Here is a 21701-nt window from a genome sequence, read left to right as displayed (position 1 = left end):
CGCTCTATAAGACTTGTACTTATACATCTGGGGACAGCATAAGACCCTACTTCACAGATGTGCAAACTGAGGCTAAGAGATACCAGGTGACATGGATTGAGCATCCACCACCCTTTTCCTTTCACGGCCTCCCTAACCGAGAAGGGTGCTGCTTTCCTCTTCCTGTCACCTCCACAAGATTGCTCATCTCTGTTCATCTAACAGAGTAGGCCAAGCCTGATTGGTAGTGGTAGAGGCCTCTATTGTCACTTGTAGGAAGTGGCATGACATGAAAGGTGTAGTATTCTGTGTAAGTCTTTGGAAGGCTCACAGACCTTACAAGTCAATGTCAGGCTTGCCAAGGGTTCTAGAAGGACTAGTAAATCCATAGGGTAGGTTTACTGGTAGTATCTGGAGTGCAAAGGAGCTAGGGTTAACTTGCTGCCATTAGGAAAAGGGATCCCCCGTAACCCATGCTCACTGTTTTCCGAGGCTTCCTTGAATATACAGGCTGTGTCAGTTGCTGGGCCCAGAATGAAACCTGTAGAGACAGTGTGTGTGAGTTTCCATTCATGCCACACCTGCCCCAGAGGTTCTAGGTCTTAGGACATCTCACCCCAGAGAAGTAGTACAGTAGTCAGCAGAGACATGGTGGGTCTTCAGTCCAGCAGGAGTGTCTGTGGGGAGCATCTGCAGTGGCAAATTAATCTGAGGCACTGACCTTGTACTTTGTTTGCCCTTCTTGGAAGGTAGGGGCAGAGAGACAGCTGCTTGGCATGGGGGTGAGTATTCAGCAATAATGCTAATCAATAATAATGTGTAATTATCAAGTCAAACTGATAATAACAGTAAAATCCTTTTACTTGGATTAAACAAATACAACAGGAGTACTCTAGACTACAATAAAGGAAAGAAGATCATATGTCCTTGATCATATGTCCTTAATACTAAAGAGTGCTTTATTCTAGGCCAGCCTGGGCTATATAGTGAACCAGACCTTATTTTTTGAAAAAAAATAACAAACAAACAAATGAATAAACAAAGACACAAATCAAACCCAAGGATACACACAGCCATTTTGGCGGCCTGAAATTACACTGCACCATTTAAACTATTGTATATGTGTTTAGGGGACACAGCCATGGTAGTTTCCTTCTCACATTCTTGAAGATCCTCAAATATAAATTTCTTTCCCTTTGAAAATACTTGAGAAGGGGATGTCTGAAATTTCTTTCATTTTTCCAACATCCCTCTGCCTTTCCAGGAAAGAGAGAATACTTTATCTTAGGGATAACAAGGACGTTGGAATTCCACAATTTTTCAAACAGTTGAAAAATTAGAGCCTATAAAATCAACAAAATTGAGAGACAAATAGGTTAAAATTCATAAAATAAACATTAATTCTCAAAACCTTTTAACTTTTTTGCGCAAGCCTGGTCGTGTTTGTATGTGTGAGCTTGTGCGTGTGTGTGTGTGTGTGTGTGTGTGTGTGTGTGTGTGTGTGTGTGTGTGTGTGTGTGTGTGTGTTTTGGGCCACAAATGTAAAATATTTATTGTGGTTCTTTGTCAATACTTTAAAACTTCTCCATTGGTTGGTGTCTATAAATTACAAGCTTCATGGGCCACTTCTGGAACATGTTTCCTCAAGAGAGCCTGTGGTTCCTTTGGTTCTTTTTAGGGTCCTTCCTTAGAGGTCTGGATCCAGGAAAGAAGTTCAACTTGCAGCAGAGTAAGGAATGAGGCCTTGTCTTGCATGATGGCTACAAAGAATCTTGTCCTTAGCTAGGTGTGAGCATGTGGCAGAACTGAAATGCAGCCCTCAGTGGGTGTACTCAGTCGCTGACCCGTGGGGCCACTCTCACCCAAGAATGAGCCCCCCTTTATTACTTTGGAAGGTTCCAGAAAGGCTAGCTGTTCTTGCTGCTCTGTAGACTTCACCACGAGGCAGGGTGGAGTAAGCACTTGGGAAGAGACTCATGTGAGGCCTAATGCTTGTCAGTGGACACTTAGGGTTCTCTAGCAAAGCCTCCTCCATAAGGAACTGACAGTGTTTCTCCAAACTGGTCATGACTTTCTATTTCCATGTGTCCTCAACTGAGAGGACAATGACGAGAAGGCTGTCTTTGCCACTTTAGAACACTGCGGCCCACATGGGTACCTGCTGAGGGCTTAATTCTGCACTCCCTGCTCCTTCCAGAAATCTCTTGTTAAGTCGGTCTGCTTCCTCTAAGTGACAATAACCTAGGTCAGACTTGGCACTGGGTTCACTCACACCCACTGCAGTGGAGTTTCCTAAGCTGATGTTTGAACCTGGTGCCTCAAACCAGTACCGAATCTTCTGCATTTTGAATGTTTCTTTCTACTTATTTGTGTCCTTTTTACTACTTTAAAGTCATCCATTTCTTTCTCTCTGATTTCTAATGTCTCTTCTCATATTCTTGTGTCCATTCTCTAGAATTATTAAGTATGAAACACACCATACATATGTTAAATCTATGTCCTTATCTCAGGAGGACAACAGTATCTCCGAGATTTACCCATAGAAGAACAATAAAAGTTGAAATGAAAGGAAATTATGCACTTTTCCTGCTTACTGTCCATTTCTCTTCCTGTTTTACAGGAGTCAGACCTATAATCTGATAATCATACATTAACATGAATTTCTATCACAGCGTATCAGTTTTTCTTCTAAGTTCAGTTTTCCTCAGAGTTCTAGAAGTCTCAAACATGAAATCAAGAGGTTGGTAAGGTTCTGGTTTACCTTTGACTTATCTTAGGGCCTGAGGGATGATGGATCCTCAACCGTGCTTGGCTTGCATGTGCATCACTTTGTTGTCTGAGCGTCTTCTTCATATCTCTTTTTTTCTCTGTGACGACATTTCTCTTTTGCTGGCAGTAAGTGCCTTAGGGTCCACTTGAACTCACTTAAAGGTGTCTGTAGAGATACTTCTCTGTAACGTCACTGTCAGAGCTGTGAGGATTACAAATAGACCATGTAGATTCACAGCCCAGTGCACCACTGCTGTCTAGGGGGATGAAGAAGCAGAAGCTGCTCAGAAGACAGGGATGCAACTGATGCTGTGTTCGCTTGGCTCACAGATGCTAGAATAATTTCTATAATTGCTAATGTGTGCCCTGGGATGTCTTTTCTCTGCAGGTGAGAAATTTTAGCAATGACTGATGTCTGGATTGGGCCTTGCAAGGGAGTAGGACACTTGAAAGTATAATCTTGAGGCATCCTCCAGTTTGTTTCAAAGGTACCACTTTTCAGCACTCAGAAGGCAGAAACAGATGGATCTCTGAGAATTGGGGGCCAGCCACAGAAAGTTTCTGACCAGCCAGTGAGAATGTTATAGTGATATTCTGTCCCAATTTGGGGTGCAAGGACTTTTAGACCTTGATCCAGTTGTGAATTTTGGATTTGACTCACCTCCATACTTTCCATTTATTAAGCAACATTTTTTTTCGTGTTCTTTTTTTCCATCAGAGATGGTGTCAATATAGCAGTAATTTCCTGAATCTGAGTTATGTTCTTATAGTTCTTTTGGGCAACAGTAACAATAGCCACAAAATAGTAACAAAAGCCTTGCTTGGACCATCCATCTTTCAAAGCATTTATGCGTAGTCATTCACTTAAGTCTGCCAAAGCCTCCTTGGAAGAAATGCTATTAACCTCTCCATTATTCAGTAAAATGAGTGAGTACTACAGGAATCAAATGTGGTTGCTGTACCCAAAGTGACTATAACCATTTAAGTCTCAGTCCACACATGTCCTGCTTCTAGTGGGAATTCTGTGGGAAAAGAAAGCCTGTGCATTGGCAAGAGAAACAGTAATCATCCCAAATATTCAGTTTATTATCTACACCATGAGCCCTACGTCAGCAGAAGACACAGTTGTCTACCATACTGTGATCTTATTCCCCATGCTCCCTGAAGACCTTCCCCTATGTGCCTGTCCTCATTCTCACATCATGACCCTACCTAACTGGGTGTGTTCTGGGTTGAGTCCATCCTTGGCACGAGAAGAATGCAATGTTTCCTCACGTTCCCTAGTTTCCTCCTTCCTGCTTTGTAGGTTTGATCTTTAAACACTTTTCAGACTTTATTTACAACGCAATTTTTTTCTTCTGCCACTTAAACCACATGGCCTCTTAATCATAAAGGAAATAGAATCCCCTTTTGAGACACCTTTGTCAAGACCAGGCACCTGAGCATGCTTGCAGATATGTCTTGTGGGAGAGTCCATGCTTTGGCAGGGCACCTCTCATCTTCCGGTACTATCTGAGAAATGAGTTGGTGACATCATCTATAAAGCAAAGCAAAGAGGGAAGTCCATGGCTAAGAGGTAACAGCCACTTCCAGCTGCCTTGATGGTAAAGAGCTGGTTCCTTTTGACGTTCTTGACTTCTTCTGCCTCCTGCCTTATCACCCTTTCCTTACAGTCTACACACATGAACTCAAATACTTGTTATATGTACATGAGGGAGTTCCAATACCCTGCCTGTACTTAGGATGTCCTTTTAAAGGTAACTGCATGCCAGTTCTTTAGCTCATAGCCCGCCATTTCCGTCATCACTTAATTTCCATCTTTGTCTCCATCTTGCGAAGTACACCATCATGAGAATGTTTATAATGAGGATTTATGAAATATCAAGCAGGCACACACCCATGCATTCCCGTTGAGTGGGTAGAGCATAAACCATTACTCTCCCTAAATTTCCTTCTCCATCCCCAAGCACAGGAAATTTTATAGCCTTATTATACTTACTATACCTAGCCTAGTTCTACTTATTAAGAACTGTTTTTCTCTGTAGCCATTTTCTTCTATATTTTTCTTTTCTCTAGTCCCAGAGACACAGCTATCAGATTCAATCCCCTTTTCTTTAGAAACCATATGAGGGTATTTTGTGAAAACCTTTTCCTTTAAATTTCTCTTCTTCGGTCATGTTTTAAAGCTTGTATTTTTGGATTAACCCAAGGTTCTTCCTAAATTTATTAGTCACTTATATGTACTGACTGTTGATTGGAGCATAGAAATTAGAGCACAAATGCTAGAAATGCATTCTGACCGAGGCATATCCCCTGCCCAGGCAAGCCTGAAATTAACTCTCTTTTTACTTCAGCCTCCCAAGGAGCTGGGTTCCAAACTATACCATAATATCTGGAAATACTCACTTTTAGAAAGGCAGACACCTAGGAAAAAACACTTAAGCTCCTCTACCACAGATCTTTTTACTTCAACACATACTGGTAGAAGCAGAAAGTGATGGAAAAATGCGTTATTTTCTATGGTCAAGAGCAAACTCTAGAGGCTACAGGGATCCTTATGATTCTCCTACTTCAAACAAAGCCTAAGAGGCATGATTGCAGTGAGTCACACACTGCTGGCTCACTGAGTGGACATTTGCTTCGTGTTCCTCGATATTAGGGCAATGCTGAGACAGGTGACTGTCCTCGGGCTAAGCTCTGTCCAAACACCAAACACTGATAACAGATAAGAAGGGAGCACAAAAGTCCTGCCAGAAAAATTCAGGAGAAATTTGCACACATAGCTTTGGCAACTGTTTGGAACAGCTGCCACTAAGCTGACACTTGCCACCCACCCCCAACAATCGTTGACATCAACCTTTCTGTGAAACCTGTTGGGTAATTTTTGCTCCCTTTCCCCTACTCTGGCGTCTCTGCATGAAGTAGATTCTTCTTTTGTAAAAGGTTGGTCATTTTGCTGGAGGAATCTGGTTCATCTCTCACCATCTTCTAGACTCAGCAGGTTTTAAGGTCAACAGCAAGAGCTTAGAGAGAACGAGGTCTTGGGAGACTATCTCAGGCTAACTCACCTTAATGTGTGTCATGAGAGGAGACAGGATACCTCCACTCTTTCTAAAACTTTCTATTTTCAATAAACTAATCCATGAACATGGCTTAAAGAGTCAGATAAGCCCAAGGTACATCCAAACAAGCCAAAAGGTTGGTTTCTGTACCCTTCCATCTATAAGCTCCCAGAAATAGCCATTAAAAACCCAGCAGCCCTTTTCTGTTGATGTAGCTTCTTCATATCTGTAAGCATTACTTTTTTGTTACATATTTTATTTGTTCTCCATCAACTACAGGAACTGAAGAGTGAGTTCAGTTTCCTGCTTGAACTGTCACCACAGACGTGTAAAACACTGTTTTCCCTTGTTTCTGCTCTCCTATTTATCTAATTATAGTGAGTATTTTAGAGTCTAATTAATTAAAACATGTAAATTTGCATTAGCATATTGGTATATTCAAATGACCAGATGTAAATATGTACAGTAGTGTGTCCCTTCATGGGGATGCATTCTGAGAAAGGCATCTTTAGATAATTGCACAGGGCAAACATTCAGAATCCATGCTCAATAGTATAGCCTACACCACACCCAGGTTGCCTGGATGACAGTATGGCTCCTAGGCTACAAACCAATGAAGCATAGTTCTGTGCTGAATATCGTAGGCAACTCTAACCTCACGTAAATGGCATATATGTATGAAAACAGATCTAAACATGTGAAAGGGGCAGTAGTAATAGTGAATTATGGGAAATTTTCCAGGTTCATTGTAACTCTTTTAGACTACTGTCCTGGATATGTTATTGACTTAACCATCAGTGTAGCTCATGGCAGAATGGAGAACCTATCGAGGACATCATTGTTCTACCATTCTTCCCTGCACAGATTTCTGCCTTTGCTGAAGTTGAAAAGTGTCTTTTCCTGTTTGTTTCCTTTGCTGTGTTTCTTGGTAGGCAATTCTCAGTCTGTCTTTTCCTTTCATTTTATCAGAGACATGAAAGGGTCTTTCAACTTTATTTTAGTGAAGAAGACTGTCTCTGTTCCTGAGCCTCAGGGACAAAGGCATCAGGGTCCCCTTTACCATCCTTCTAATGTGACACTGCCTTTTATGTTGGTAATCTTGTACAACACTCGAATCTCTCTCTCTCTCTCTCTCTCTCTCTCTCTCTGTGTGTGTGTGTGTGTGTGTGTGTGTGTGTGTGTGTGTGTAGCAGTAAGAGGACAACATTGGGTGTTCTTCCTTGCTTTTGACCTTGCTTGAAACAAATTCTATTGTTGGCTTTCACTATGAATAGCATGGTAGCTGTCCTTCAAGGAATCAGTGAGTTACCTGTCTGTACATCCCATCTCCTTTTAGAAGCACTGAGATTACAGAAGAATACTACCATGCCAGTTCTGATATGAGTTCTGGGAATGGGAGCTCAAGTCCTCCTGCTTGTGGGATGAGCGCTTTATGCACCAAGCATCTCCCCAGCCTTCTTGCTGTGATACTGTATTTTCTTCTTTCAAACCTCTTATCTTATATTGGTTACAGGAGAATTAGGGAACATAAAATTAGACATTTTTGATATGAAGTAAGCCTAAAAGCGTATGTGTTGTACTTTGCTGTGGCTCAAATGCTTCTCCCCCGCCCTACATTTGCATGTTAAGCCCTAATCCCCCAGTGGGTAGTGTTAGGAGTTAGGCCTCTAGGGAGTCTCTAATCAAGAGATCCCAGAAAACTGACTAGAAGTTTCTGTGTATGAACCAGAAGCAGAATGTCTATTGTGTGGCCTACAGTAGACATTGATGCTTCTGGACCCTGGCGCTTGGTCATTCAGCCTCTAGTGTGGACTACACAGAAAAAAGTTGCTGGCATTTTTGGACCATCCTGTATTTGGTATTCTGTGATACCACAAGAAAAATGAAGGCCATGCACATACCCTGACTGAATCTTATACACTGCATAGAACGTAGGAATCACCTGCTGCTCTCAGCAGTGTGCAAGACACAATTCCTAGTTAGAATCTCTTCCTAATGTAGGATGCGTGGATCTTTTTGGTTCTGGACCCTTTGCAGAGAAACTGCTCTTATTTATTTAATGCGAATTTAATATTTATTTTTATTTGGGTGCTTTGAGTGGTAAAAAAAATCTGTTAGTAATTTATTAGGTATTTTACACACACACACACACACACACACACACACACACACACAAATAGATACCTTCCATTCCGTGAACACTTTTAATGTTAAAATATTTATTATTTTTCTGCAAATGAGTATTTTGTCCACATATATATGGGCACCTTGCATAGGTATTACCCATGGAGACCACAGAACTGGAGTTAGGTACAGCTGTGAGGCACTGCATTGGTGCTGAGAATAAACTTGGGTTATACGAAAGAGCAGCCAGTGCTCTTAACCCTTAAGGGATCTCTCCAGTCCCCAAATTTTCAAATTTTCATTTTATATTTTTCCTTTATTTTTTCTATTTTCTTGTTCTAGAATTGATGTCACTGGTATTTTGGATCTCAAGGACTCAGACTCAAATATTTTTTTTTTTTTACTTATTTCCCTGTTTTGTTTTGCTTGGATTATTTTGTATTTGTTTTTACATTTTTCCACATACCAGACCATTACCTTAATTTCACCTCAAAAGCCTTTAAATATTCTTATAGTCATTCTTACTCCTCTTACTCCTTTTAAGTTTAAGATTTTAATGGGTCTAAATATATTTTTTGCTTCCTGCTGTTGGTAGGTATTAAGTCTTATCTTGATAGAAATATTTCACGCAGCCTTATTATTTTGCATTTAATTGCTTAAGTTATAGGCTTCTCTAATTGTTGAACCACAGCTGGATGCCTCATGTTTAAGAAGGCCTCTGACTCACATTAAGGGGTTCACCCTCCGAAGCTGACTGGAAGCCTGAGTGTGCTCACCAGACTCCTCAGCTGTGGGTTTCATGGTAGGATGTTCTGTCTGGTTTTATCTTTAGGAAACTGCTATTGTCTTTCGCTCTTCATTGGGTGGAACTTTTGTGGTTTCTCTGCAAACAAACACAAAATCAAAATAGTGGTAAGCCATTTCTTAGAGACCGATATTTTGATGGAAAGAAGGAGTCGGAGACTTGGCGCAGCCACACAAAACCATCCTGCAAGCTACCCTGGCAGAATCTGCAGGGAGTTTTATCCATCAGTGCCCAGTGTTCCCTTTTGGGCTGGAACCCAGTTTAGACTGTGACAAGCCAGTGATAAATGTGTGGTATCTCAGAGAGAGTGTGACCTTTGGTAACTGGACTTTCCATAGCTGAGCCAGAAAACTAAATGACCTGAGACACAGCTATACAAATGCAAAACCAGCTGCTCCTGGAAGAGAGATCCGGGTGGTGACTGTGTACCCTGGATCTAGACAGAGTTTCCAAGGGACTCTTTCATTCCTGGTTTCTGAGACTATAGCCTTGTTCTAAGCTTTAGATAAGAAGGAGGTCATCTCAGACCACTCACCAGGCATTCTCATTACATAATTGTTCATGGGACGGCTGTCTCATATTTATCTGTGTCTCCCATTACACAGGGAAGAAACAACCCACAAAACTTTAATTGGCCCCCTTTGGTAGGATAAAACATGTAGCTGTGATTCATTCATAAACAAAGGTGGAGTTTAGGGGAGCAAGCCTGCTTTTGTTTTATTTTGTTTCCTCCTGTTTTGTTAGTCCGTGAGTTTTCCCATTTCTAGAAGGACCACTGATATTTGCTGTGTGAGGACATATGCAGCAGCGTCAGTCAGCCTGCCTTCCCAGCTCCTCCACAGCTCAGCATCCTTCAGTTACTCCACTCCATCAGTCATCCATCTGCTGTGCAGCTTCGAACATGTTGTCCTCTCAGTCATGTGGTCCTTGAATGTGCATACTTAAAACACGCCCTTTCTTCTCTTTTTACTGTTTGCACCACTGAACAGATATAGAGATATATATTGCCATCTTTAACTTGACCTTGTGTTTAAAGAGGCATGGCCTGTAAAATTTTTCCCCTAGTAACATTAAAAATCCATCAATAGAAATTAGAGAAGCCACATAAATTGTAGAAAATGGCAAGAAAATTGTAGAATGGCCCTTTGGGTTGATCTGTGAGATTTTTATTCATCTGAGCCTCATGTTATTGTCTAATGGGAAACAGAACAGCAGGTTATGCGGTATCCAATATGTCCGTTGTTAGGTGTGTAGTCAATAGTTACTAAATTTAATCCCTGGCTCCTTCGAAGCCTTAGATGAATGTGGCTTACAATTAAAACATGACAAGTTCAAGTAAAACACTTGCTTGCTTATTGTCTCCAACTGCAGCTCAAAGAGCTGTTTTATCTTTATGCATAGGAGGATCAGGCCAGGTTTCCGAACGGTTCTGAAGCTAAAGGTGGCCAGAACTTGCTTGCTTCCTTGCTCATGCCCATCTTTGGTTCACTGACAACACTTTGCTTTCCTGGAATGTCATCCTTCTGTTTTGTTTTGACTTGATTTGATTTTCAGTTGCACGGTCATAGCTCATTTGGCTCCCCCCCCCCCCCACTTTTGTTCGAGTATCAGGCTTGTAAGAGAAGCCATGCATACAAACCCTGGGAACATTCCTGCTGGAATCAACAGTGACTGCAAGAAATGAAAAACGAACCACAGTTGGGCGACCTGGTGTGCACTGCTTGTTTGTGACTCCGAATGCAAGACTGAGTGTGTGGCATTCCTCGGGCTGTTCAGAATTAGCTTTCCTGGGAAGATGTGCCAGCCTTGTTGACCTTCTGGCCTCATTTTCATGCACCATTGCTTTTTTTTTAAATTATCTTTAATCTTTTTTTCCCCTAAAAGTCCAGTCATTATCCAAATCTCAGCCAGTCCTCCGACAGTTCCTAGTCCCATTTCTGCAACAGGATGTCCCCCAACCCCATCCCAACCCACCAGTTTCCCTACTCCTTGGGACCTCAAGTCTCTTAAGGGTTAGGTGCATCTTCTCTCACTGAGGCCAGACCAGGCCGTCCTCTGCTGTACATGTGTCAGGGGCCTCCTGTCATCTGGTGTGTGCTTTGTGGTTGGTGGCTCAGTGTCTGAGAGATCTCAGGGGTCCGGGTTACTTGAGATTGCTCGTCTTCCTGTGGTCTTCCTCCTCCTCAGTTTCTTCTAGCCTTTCCCTAGTTCAACCACAGGGGTCCGGTTGGGTGTAGGTTTCTGCATCTGACACTTTCAGCTGCTTGTAGGGCCTCTCAGAGGGCAGCCATGCTAGTCTCCTGTCTGTAAATATACCATAGCATCAGTAATAGTGTCAGGCCTTGGAGCCTTCCCTTGAGCTGGATCCCAATTTGGGCCAGTCACTGGATCTCCTTTCCCTCAGTCTCTTCTCCATTCTTGTCCCTTGCAGTTCTTTTAGACAGGAACAATTCTAGGTCAGAGTTTTTGACCATGGCATGGCAACCCCATCCCTCCACTTGATGCCCTACTGGAGGTGGACTCTACAAGTTCCCTCTCCTCACTGTTGATCATTTTATCTAAGGTCTCTCCCTTTGAGTCCTGAGCATCTCTCACCTCCCAGGTCTCCAGTTTGCCCACCTCCCCCCCCCACCATGTTGCCTGTTTGCATTCTTTCTGCAGGCCCTCAGGGCTTCACTACTGTTTCCATCCCCAGTACCTGATTATGTTCCCCTTTCCCCTTCCTGTCCCATCTCCCACCCAGGTCCCCACCTCCTCCACCCCCACAATTGCTTTGTTCTCTCTCCCAAGTGGGATCAAGGCATCCTCACTTGGGCCCTTTGGCATGTTTACATAGAATCTAGTAGAAGAGAAAGTGGGAAAGAGCCTCAAACTCATTGGCAGGGGAGGTGGGGGTGAGTGTCTAAACAGAACTCCAGTGGCTCAGGCTCTGTAATGAACTGTTGACAAATGAGACCTTATGAAACTGAAAAGCTTCTGTAAGGCAAAGGACATAGTCAATAGGACAAATTGGCAACCTACATACTGGAAAAAAAACTTCACTAACCCCACATCTGAAAGAGGGCTAATATCTAAAATATATAAAGAACTCAAGAAGCTAACTACAAAAACTGGACAACTCAATCAAAAAATGAGGTATAGAAAACTAAATAGAGAATTCACAACAGAGGAATCCTGAGTAGTCAAGAATCACTTAAAGAAATGTTCCAAGTTCTTAGTCATCAGGGAAATGCAAAACAAACTGACCCTGAGATTCCACTCTACACCAGTGGGAATGTCTACTCTCAAAACCTTAGGTGACAACACATGTTGGTGAGATGTGGAGAAAGAGGAACACTCCTCCATCGCTGGTGGGATTGCAAACTGGTACTATCACTCTGGAAATCAATTTGGAGGTTCCTCAGGAAATAGGTCTACCTGAAGACCCAACTATATCATTCTTGGCTATATACTGAAAAGATGCCCCACCATGCCACAGGGGCACATGCTCCACTATGTTCAAAGCAGCCTTATTTATGATAGCCAGAAGCTGGAAACAACCCAGATGTCCCACAATGGAAGAAGGGACACAGAAAATGTGCCTCATTTACACGATGGAACACTATTTAGCTATTAAGAACGAGGACATCATAAGTTTTGCAGGCAAATGGATGGAACTAGAAAATACCACCCTGAGTGAGGTAACTCAGACCCTAGAGGATATGCATGGTATGGACTCACTAATAAGTGGATATTATACCATTGCTTTTTAATCCTTCACTAGATCTCAAGTTCCCCTGTATTAGAAAACCACATATATACCCTCAACTCCACAGCAGACCCCAGAGGTTCTCAAAGATTGATCTCTTGACCCTAATACCAGAAACACCAGAGTCATATTAGTAAGAAGTAAGCTTTATTTTATTTACAGACTTTGTGTTTTATATGACATGTGTGTAACATCAGAGTAATGCATGTTAAATATATATAATTAACTATAAGGAATAGAAAATAAAATTATGTTATTTTCTCACTACATAATTTCTCTTGTAGTAATGTGTGGGCTTATTGATTAATATATAAAATAAAATTTGCTATCAAGTTTAATAGCAATTACTATTTCCGCATAAATATTATTTTAGAATGTCTACAGCAGTGTAATGTATCATCAAAACAACTTGTGGCTTTTACTGGGGATGTAACTATATTATCAGTTCCATCTAGTTAGATGCCTATTTTCAAAATGCTAAACTTCAGGGCTGGAGGGGTGGTTCAGTGGTTAAGAGCACTGACTGTTCTTCCAGAGGACCTTCGTTCAGTTAGTACAAGGTAGCTTACAACCATCTGAAATTCCAGTTCCTGGGCTTCTAATGCTCTCTTCTGTCCTCCACAGGTACATGGCAAATAAGTGGCCCACAGATATACATGCAAATAAAATACCAATACACATTAAAAATTAAAAACGCAAAACTATAATTTAGTAAACATAAATATGTAAAGAGTTTTCATTTAGGTTCAGGAGCTGTCTGAATTCCAATTATGTCTGCCACTGACGCTTGTAGGAGTGCACAGCTTGGACTCATCTCCTACACTAGGCCCCAACTCACCAGCCCAGATCTGAATGGCAACACTCATGTTAGGTTTCAAATCAGCAAAGCCTGTCGTTAAGGGCGAAGACAAATCTCCAGACAGACAGATTTCCATGCTAGAGGAAGAGAAGCAGGCACCAGTCAGCATGGGTCCTTTCTACAGAGAGCATAACCCTCCAAGCTCCCTGACAAGCTTTAAAAAAAAGACTATTCTGTTTCCCTGTTAGCACACACACACACACACTAGTTTATGGAATGAAGTTTGTACCCTCTGATATTAGCTTTGCAAGTAATGGCCATTCAGTCTTCAAACTTATTGTCATGCTGTCTTTGATAAAACCAAAGTTCTCCTCTCCCGTCCTCCTGTCCCCTTACCTCTCTCCTCCTCTCTTTCTCCTCGTCTTCTCTTCTCGTCTCATCTCTCTCTTTTTTCTTTTTTCCCCAAGAGCAAGTTTTTCTGTGTAGCCCGGGCTATCTTAGAACTTGCTCTGTATATATTCCAAGGCCAGCAGGCTGCTCATGAACTCAGAGATCCACCTGCCTCTGCCTTCTATGTGCTGGGTCTAAAATAATGTGCCACCACCAGCTAGTTCTCTGTTCTTTTTTAAATGTTCTTTCTTGCCTCACCATAGTGGAATTTCAGAACAAGGCCTGCAAATCTGCGTTTGGGTAAGCTTTGAGCACAAAGCTAGTATTACCACCACATCTTCTCCAAAGTTCACTGGTTTAAATATCTTTGTACTGTAAATTTAGAGCAAGACTTGGATCATCCTCAAGCACGTCAGACTAAGCCTTCTTCACAAATTCTCTTCATTCCCTACACTTATCTCTAGGCAGATGTAGCTGCTCCTCTGGCTAAGAGTCATAGAGTTCTAGAGTGGTCTTACTATTACGTAAAAGATATACCCCAGTTCTGGTCTTTGCTCCACCCCATCATGGGAGATTCCAATACATTGCTTTTAGCTTTATTTTATTTGATGAATATGGATGTTTTGCTGACATGTGAGAGTGTGCACCACATACATGCCTGGTATCTCAGGAGGGAGTCAGATTTCCTTAAACTAAGGTTACAGATGGTTGCGAACCTCTACATAGTTTCCAGAAAGGTCCTGTGGAAGAACAGCCTGTGCTATTAACCCCTGAACCATATTCACAACCAGTAATTGTGTGAAAACTCTAAAGAGCCTATAAAGCCCTCGGCAGCAGATTCTGAGTTCCATTAACATAGTTCCCTAAAGCAGAGCCCATTTCGGAGCAGCTTTCCTTGGTAATTGTTCTAGCTTCTGAGCTATTTCATGAGCTTGGATTTCTACCCATCTCTGTACCTATGCGCCTTTTTTTCCTCACCAGTCACTACTCTGGACCATTTAAGCCCTTCTCTGTGCTGTTACAGCTTTAAGCAAGGTCCTTTCTCATTAGTCTGGTTTTGAAGTGATACGGGACTGCGAGGGTTTTTAGATGTGGATGACACACCAGCAGAAGGCCAAGCTAAAGAACGTTACAGCACTACAGTTACGGCGAGGATTGTATTAAGCACAACACAGTAACTGGATCATTATTTTACAGACTGCTTCCTGCAGTCCCCTACTCTGTACCACATTATGTTCAATTGGACCCATTTCCTTCTCCAGGAGGAGTAACATTATGAAAGTCACTAAGCCTCGAAAAAGCAGGGAGTGGAGGAAATATTCCAACAGAGAGGCTCCATCTCAGCACGTACAGTCATTTTATTTAAGGCACCTGTCTGTCCCTTGAGACTGCACTTTCCAATACTAAACACATGTATTTAAAAACAAATATTCTTCTTTTAACTTGTAGAGTTTAATCTCTTTAAGAGTTAACGTTCCACAATTTAATTTCAGTACGTTACAATTGTGCGATTAGATGATGATAGATCTTTAATCAAATTATCTTATATAGAACTTTTCACTGAGTGAAGTCTTCACAGGTAATGATTCAAAGGGAGGACTATTGTTACTTCCTGCTTGCTGCCTACACTCATCAGAGTGCTGACAAGTAGTTTAGTATATCCTTAAGAACTTGAAGTGAATATATATATGTATATATATATATATGCATACATACACATATCCAAGACTCAGGAAATGTATATTCAAATTCTCCTTCTGTTATTAACTTGCTCTTTGTCTCTGTTCCTTCTGGAGTTACCATTCCTGAGCTCCACCAAAATGATAGACCATCCTCATCAAAAAGCTCTGGTCCAAAGTTTAGAGTCACCTGGGAATCTTTGTACTACTACTACTAACAACACCAGGGATAATTATGTCATAAAATACTGGTTTCTAGACTCCCACCTTCCTGAGTAAATTGATATTTTAACCTTTGATCATATATATATATATATATATATATATATATACATATACATATACATATATTTAATCATTACCAGTTTGAAAACAGTTAGTCAAGGGTCTTCTTTCTTCCATCTCTCAAAAATGCAGACTGTGTAAGGAATTCTGCAAGTGGAACTAAAGGAACTTTGAGTATTAACTTCTTCCTCCTTCTCTTCCTCCTCCCTCTGTCTCCTCTGCCCTCCCCCCTCCTCCTCCCCCTCCTCTTCTTTGAACACAGTGGGAAGCCAACTTAGAAGCATCTGGCTCTGTACCAGCAAATACACTAATCTGAACCATGATCTACATACTGACACACATCTGAAACTCCCTTCTATGCAACTGCAAAATACAACCAAATCTTCGATTCTATAAAAATTAAAGAAAAAAAATACCAATTTACTCCCCCTATATAGCAGCTAAATTAACTTCGACACATTTGGGTCTCCAGAGGAGTGAGCATTTGCTCTAAAATTGCCAATTCTGTTACTAGGTAGCTTGGGGCTGCATTTGGAGTCTTATGTTGGCCAAATCAAACTTTTCCTAGTATGCACCAAAAAGTGGTTAACTTCCCAATGAAAAAGGCCTCAATTATATTGAAAAGTTTTGACTTCTATAATTCTTTTTAATGGTACAAAAATCAACCCTAGACTCCAGTTCTCAGATTGCCTTTTTTTTCTTTTCAAAGAATTCTTTGCTGGGACTATCAAAGACTTAATTACCATATTTATTGCCAGATTCTGCTTCTCAATCCCTGTCAGTCTTTATGTTTCCAAACCATTCTCTTTTTTCTTTGGCCATGGATTCTGAGCTAAGCTTGTTGCAACACTAATTGGAGAACCTTCTGGACAATAAGAAGGGGCCAGGGCAGAGGCAACCCTGAAATATACCCCATGCCAGAGCCAGAGAGAAAGAGACAAAACACTGACTGCCAGCAATCAGTGTTGGCATTAGCAGTACCATATTGCAGGTTTAATGCATGCAAACCCAGCTACATAAGTAATCTGGCTTCTCTCTTGCTCATCAGAGATCTCAAGCCAAGAACCCTTCTCTACCCTGCTGGGATCTAGAGGGGACCTGTTTGCCATCCTTCTGTTCATGTAAGGTTTAGTTACTGTTTGCTGGTACTGAGGAAGACAAATTAAATGCTGGTCACATTTAGGCAGCTAACGATTCTATCCAGGTGAAAGAATGGCTGTGATTCTGGAATCTTCAGAGACACTCTGACTTGATTCATGGATGTCAGACTGTAGTTTCACACAGTCCGGTAAGCAGAGCAATTTGTTTCCTTTGGGGGACAGGAGGCTAGTCACTGTGAAAAACAACCAGTCCCTCAGTTGGGTAAGTAGTTGACTTGATGAAGTACCATGGGGGACCTGAGCTCAGTCTCTGGAAACCAAATATGAAAGCTGAACATGGTGGAATTCTGCACTTGGAATCCCAGGGACTGAGAATGCTAAAAAGCCCTATCTCTGGGTTCACGGGCCAGCCGCTTAGTGTAATTACCCTAAGATTTTAGTTCCAGGCCAGCAAAGGACCCTGCTTTAAAAAGCAAAGCAAAACACCCAAATATGAGACCACCAATCTCACTTTAACTTGTTTCAAACATTCTTCATGGCAGTTATATATTTAAAAAATGCATGTTAGTGAAAGTGTCTCTACTGTCCTACTCTAGTCTGCTTTTGCTTCTTCACATTAAGTCTCACTAAGTAAAGATAAAACGTGTATGCAAGTAGGTGTGCATACATGTGCGCGTGCGCGCGCACAAACACACACACACACACACACACACACACACACACACACACCACGCTAAAACAATAAACTGGAAAGTCAGTTATTTAACATGCCTTTTCTTCTGATGAAGTGTCTAGGAAGATTTCCTACTTACACGTTGGATGGCAAAATCATTGCTGTGTCTGCTTCTGAGCTATTGGTAAGTTTCTTTCTAGCCTATTACAGTATTTTTATATATCCTTCCCCTCTTGTCTTGGCTGAAGACTGAGTTTTCCACTGGCTCCATTTACTTTGTCAGGACACTCGGCTGTACTCCCCAGTTGGAGCTGTACATTGTACCCAGTCATCTCTGACGGGGTGCTTTTCACTTACAATGCGCAAATGGAAATTCAATCCTTGAAGTACACTATACTGATATGGTTAACAGAAAATGCCTAATAGGCAAAACTACAGACAAAGGGAGCTGTGGGCTGCTGGGAGTTCTCAACCTTAACAATAAAGCAACAGGTAAATAATGATGACATCATACCCCTCAGAGGCCAAATTGAAGCTTGGGTGTTTAGTAAATGAGAAGGGGAAACTTTTCACTCTTAGGGAGGAGCGTTTTCAAAGACCACAGACAGAGTCCTCTTCTCCTATTTTAGCATTATTTATTGCTCAGCTGAATCCTTCAAGATAGGACTTACTGTTCCAGTAATACATATCCAATCACTGGCCTATTTCATACTCACATTCTGTGATGGCCTAAGAAATATATTTGGTCTTTAATCTTAGCCCTGGGCTCCTAAATTTTGTGATGTGATTAATAATAAAGATACTAGGGGTATCTTTGTTCAAATTGTTTGGGATATAGAACATTTAAATTCCTGCATTTACTTAACTGATGATGTGGTTTTTTACTCATAATAAGAATTTAATTCGGCCTGAGTTTGTCTGATGTGGTGACTAGGGTAGTACCTAGTCAGCCTAGGGATGTGAGGTCACCAGAGAAACCAAGTAGTTAGATGCTTAAAATATTCAGCATGATCCTCCAACCTTAGAAAAAAAATAGATATTGAGATCCAAGCTCCATACAAATTTACATCTTTTTTTCCTTTTTTTATTTTATGTGTATTTTAAATGTATTTCATTTTGTCTGAATATATACCTGTGTGCCCCACGTATGACAGGTGCCTGCAGAGGCCATATGAGGCCAGCAGATCCCCTGGGATTGAAGTTACAAATGGTTATAAGCCATTTGCTAAGAGCTGAACCCTGATACTCCAGGGCCTGCTCTTAATGGCTGACACACCTCTTCAGCTCCTGTAGGTAAACTCTGGGGCAATGAGATTTGACAGACTTCTGGCTGTTGAAAACATCAAGGTTCTGCTCCCTGAAGAGGGCATGAAATTCCCACCTCTCTTTATCACAAACCATACTCTATTCTACGCAGTTCTTCCATTGAGTTGTTTCTGTCTTGATCCATCATAATGAATCATAAGTCAAATATTTCCATAAGTTGCATAAGTTAATAGAGCAAATTATCATGGGCTGGGGATTTAGCTCAGTGGTAGAGCGCTTACCTAGGAAGCGCAAGGCCCTGGGTTCGGTCCCCAGCTCCGAAAAAAAGAACCAAAAAAAAAAAAAAATAGAGCAAATTATCAGCCATGAGGAGAAAGTTATGAGAACCTTCAGAATTAGTAGACTGTCAATCAAAAATTCTAATTATCCAGATTTGTGAGTATCCAGAATTGGGTATAGCCATATGGGATAAAACTATTAATTTATGGATGTGATGATGATAATTCTGTAATTAATATTAGTAATGAATGAAATAGCAGTCTATACAGCTGTATGGAGCGAATCAGAGATGTGGTTGTTAGGGAAAATACTGAAGATCTGTTCATACCATTTGTTAATTTTGTTTTATTAATATCTATCTAGTATGCAGCATAGTAAGTCTATCTTTGAGGGCCTCACAATTTAAATGGGGTTGGCAGGTACGAGTGGAAGTGGCATAGTGAAGTTCTGAAAAGCTAAGTGCCACGACAAAGATAGAAATATGATGTTGAAACTAAGAGCAAAGCCTGGAGTCATTGAGAAATCAAGGTACTTTCTCTTTCCTCCTTCCCCTGGATAAGACCTACAGAAAGCAAGGGTCTTGGGCCAAGAGACTAATTGAATCTGCTATGGTAGCAATCTTGCTGATTTTCTCAGTAATGAAGGATGCAGGTACTGCCGTGGGCTGTATTGTTTTTTTTTCTGCAAGCTGCAAAGAGACCCAATTTGAGAGGATGTGGAGCTGAATCCAGGGACTAACTCTACTCTGCAAGATAATAGAATTCACAGACACTATGGGTAGACAAGAACTTCCAATTTAAAACAATTTAAAAATTGGTTTCTTCCGGGAGTTGTCTGGGAGAGTTGCTTGTAGAGTTCATTCTCAATGGGAAATTGTGAAGTGGTAGGATTTTAAGGTCCTGGGAGTGCTTGGAGTCCATGGAGAGACCTCGTTCTATTCTATAAAATCACAATGGAAGGCCAGAGGGTCTGATGTTTAAAATGCATTCTCTATCCATAAATACTTCTTTCCCAGCAACTGGATGTCCAACAATTCCGTTGAGTTCTGACAGTAACTACACAGAATCGGTGCAGACTCTGCTGTTCAAGTTTCATGTTAAGTCTCATGATGGCACCTACTGCCAGCTGGAAAATTAGTTCCCCAGGCAATCCACACCTTTGTCCTGCCAGCTATAAATTTGTTCTGAGACACGTATCCATTCATTTTTCTACTTACCAAAAAGGATATGCTACAGAAACAGCTAAAGGAAAGTAGCAGCAGGCGTGGGGTGGAGGTGCCTGTGGCACAGGGTTCAGATGGCCTCTGGGTATTTCCCCTGTGCACAAGTCATTCCACTAACCTGGGAACTCTCTGTCCCTGGACAAATGTATTTACACTCGAGTTTCCAGTCCTGTCCACACATCAAACGCTACAACTAAGACTTCCCACTGTTTCATGGGCTTCAGCTTCCTGGTGACCGTTCAATTACAGAGTCATATAGTGGCCCCATACTGAGTCAACTCATTAGACTAAACTTGGAGGCTCATTATGAATAACAAAAGATATTTCCCTTGCTCAACAAGGGAGGGGGTGTTGAGAATGTTAGGAGCTCAGTTTAGAAGAACAGGGGGGTAATCCATATATTTATTTCATTTTCTTGCAGTTGTACACAAGTCAACAGAACAGTAGAGGAAGGGATTTTATCCTAAGTATCTGAGTCCTATGTTTTGATTTTCTTTCTTCCTTTCTTCCTTCCTCCCTTTCTTTCTTTCTTTCTTTCTTTCTTTCTTTCTTTCTTCCTTCCTTCCTTCCTTTCTTTCTTTCTTTCTTTCTTTCTTTCTTTCTTTCTTTCTTTCTTTCTTTCTTTCTTTCTTTCTTGTGGTGTTGGGGATTGGAGACATTGTCTGACACATGCCAGTAAAAATTCTACTACTGAGTTCCCTTGTTTTATTTCACAAAGGATAAGAAAGGACTCGCAAAGTTGCCAGGGCTGACTTTCAGTCTACTCTTTCACTCAACCTTGAGTTTAGAATCGGTTGTCTTAATCTCTAGAGTAGCTGAGAGTACAGGTCTACACCCCCCAGGTATACCTTCTAAGTTCTTAGGACTCTTCATTAGTTCTCCTGTATATTGATTTTTGACATTGCTATGACAATCATATCATTAAGGAAAAACTTCAGAACTTCAACAGCAGTAAATGCACTGGTAGGGATGATGGCCTCAAAGATGCATAGCTGGCATCTTGTGATTCAAAGACCAGCACTCTAGGCTATAAAGAACGGATAAACATGCTACAATTAAGTTTTTTTGCAATGTTTTAAATTGTTCAGTGAAAGAAGTTGTCCAACCAAGGACAGAAGGAAACTGAAATCTTCTCTGTATTCTACATGTCTAATGTGTATACCTTTGTGAGAAAAGGTATACCTTTGTGCTCCAGCATAGAGTAGATCTTTCCTTGTTCTCTCAAAGTTGCCATCTAGGTTGTCTGAATCTTATGAAATTTTGTCTGATAATGTTGGCAAAAGGCTTTGGCAAAGTTGAATGAACATTGCAGAATGTAGTTTTAAGCTTTGTCTATAACTGTGGAAGTTTCCTCAAAAGTATAGGAATAAAACTTCCACATGATTCAACAATTCTACCACTTGGTATATGGCCAAAGGAAAAAAGAAAAAAAAAGTATATCAAAGAAAGAGGCAGTTTCATGTTTATTGTCATATTATTAGTAATAGTTAAGATATAGAATAAATGTAGGTGTCCACTGAT

This window comes from Rattus norvegicus, chromosome 7 (assembly GCF_036323735.1).
Source record: "Rattus norvegicus strain BN/NHsdMcwi chromosome 7, GRCr8, whole genome shotgun sequence".
Lineage (NCBI taxonomy): Eukaryota > Metazoa > Chordata > Mammalia > Rodentia > Muridae > Rattus > Rattus norvegicus.
The sequence above is the reverse complement of the archived record's forward strand: the minus strand, read 5'-3'. Positions refer to the sequence as shown.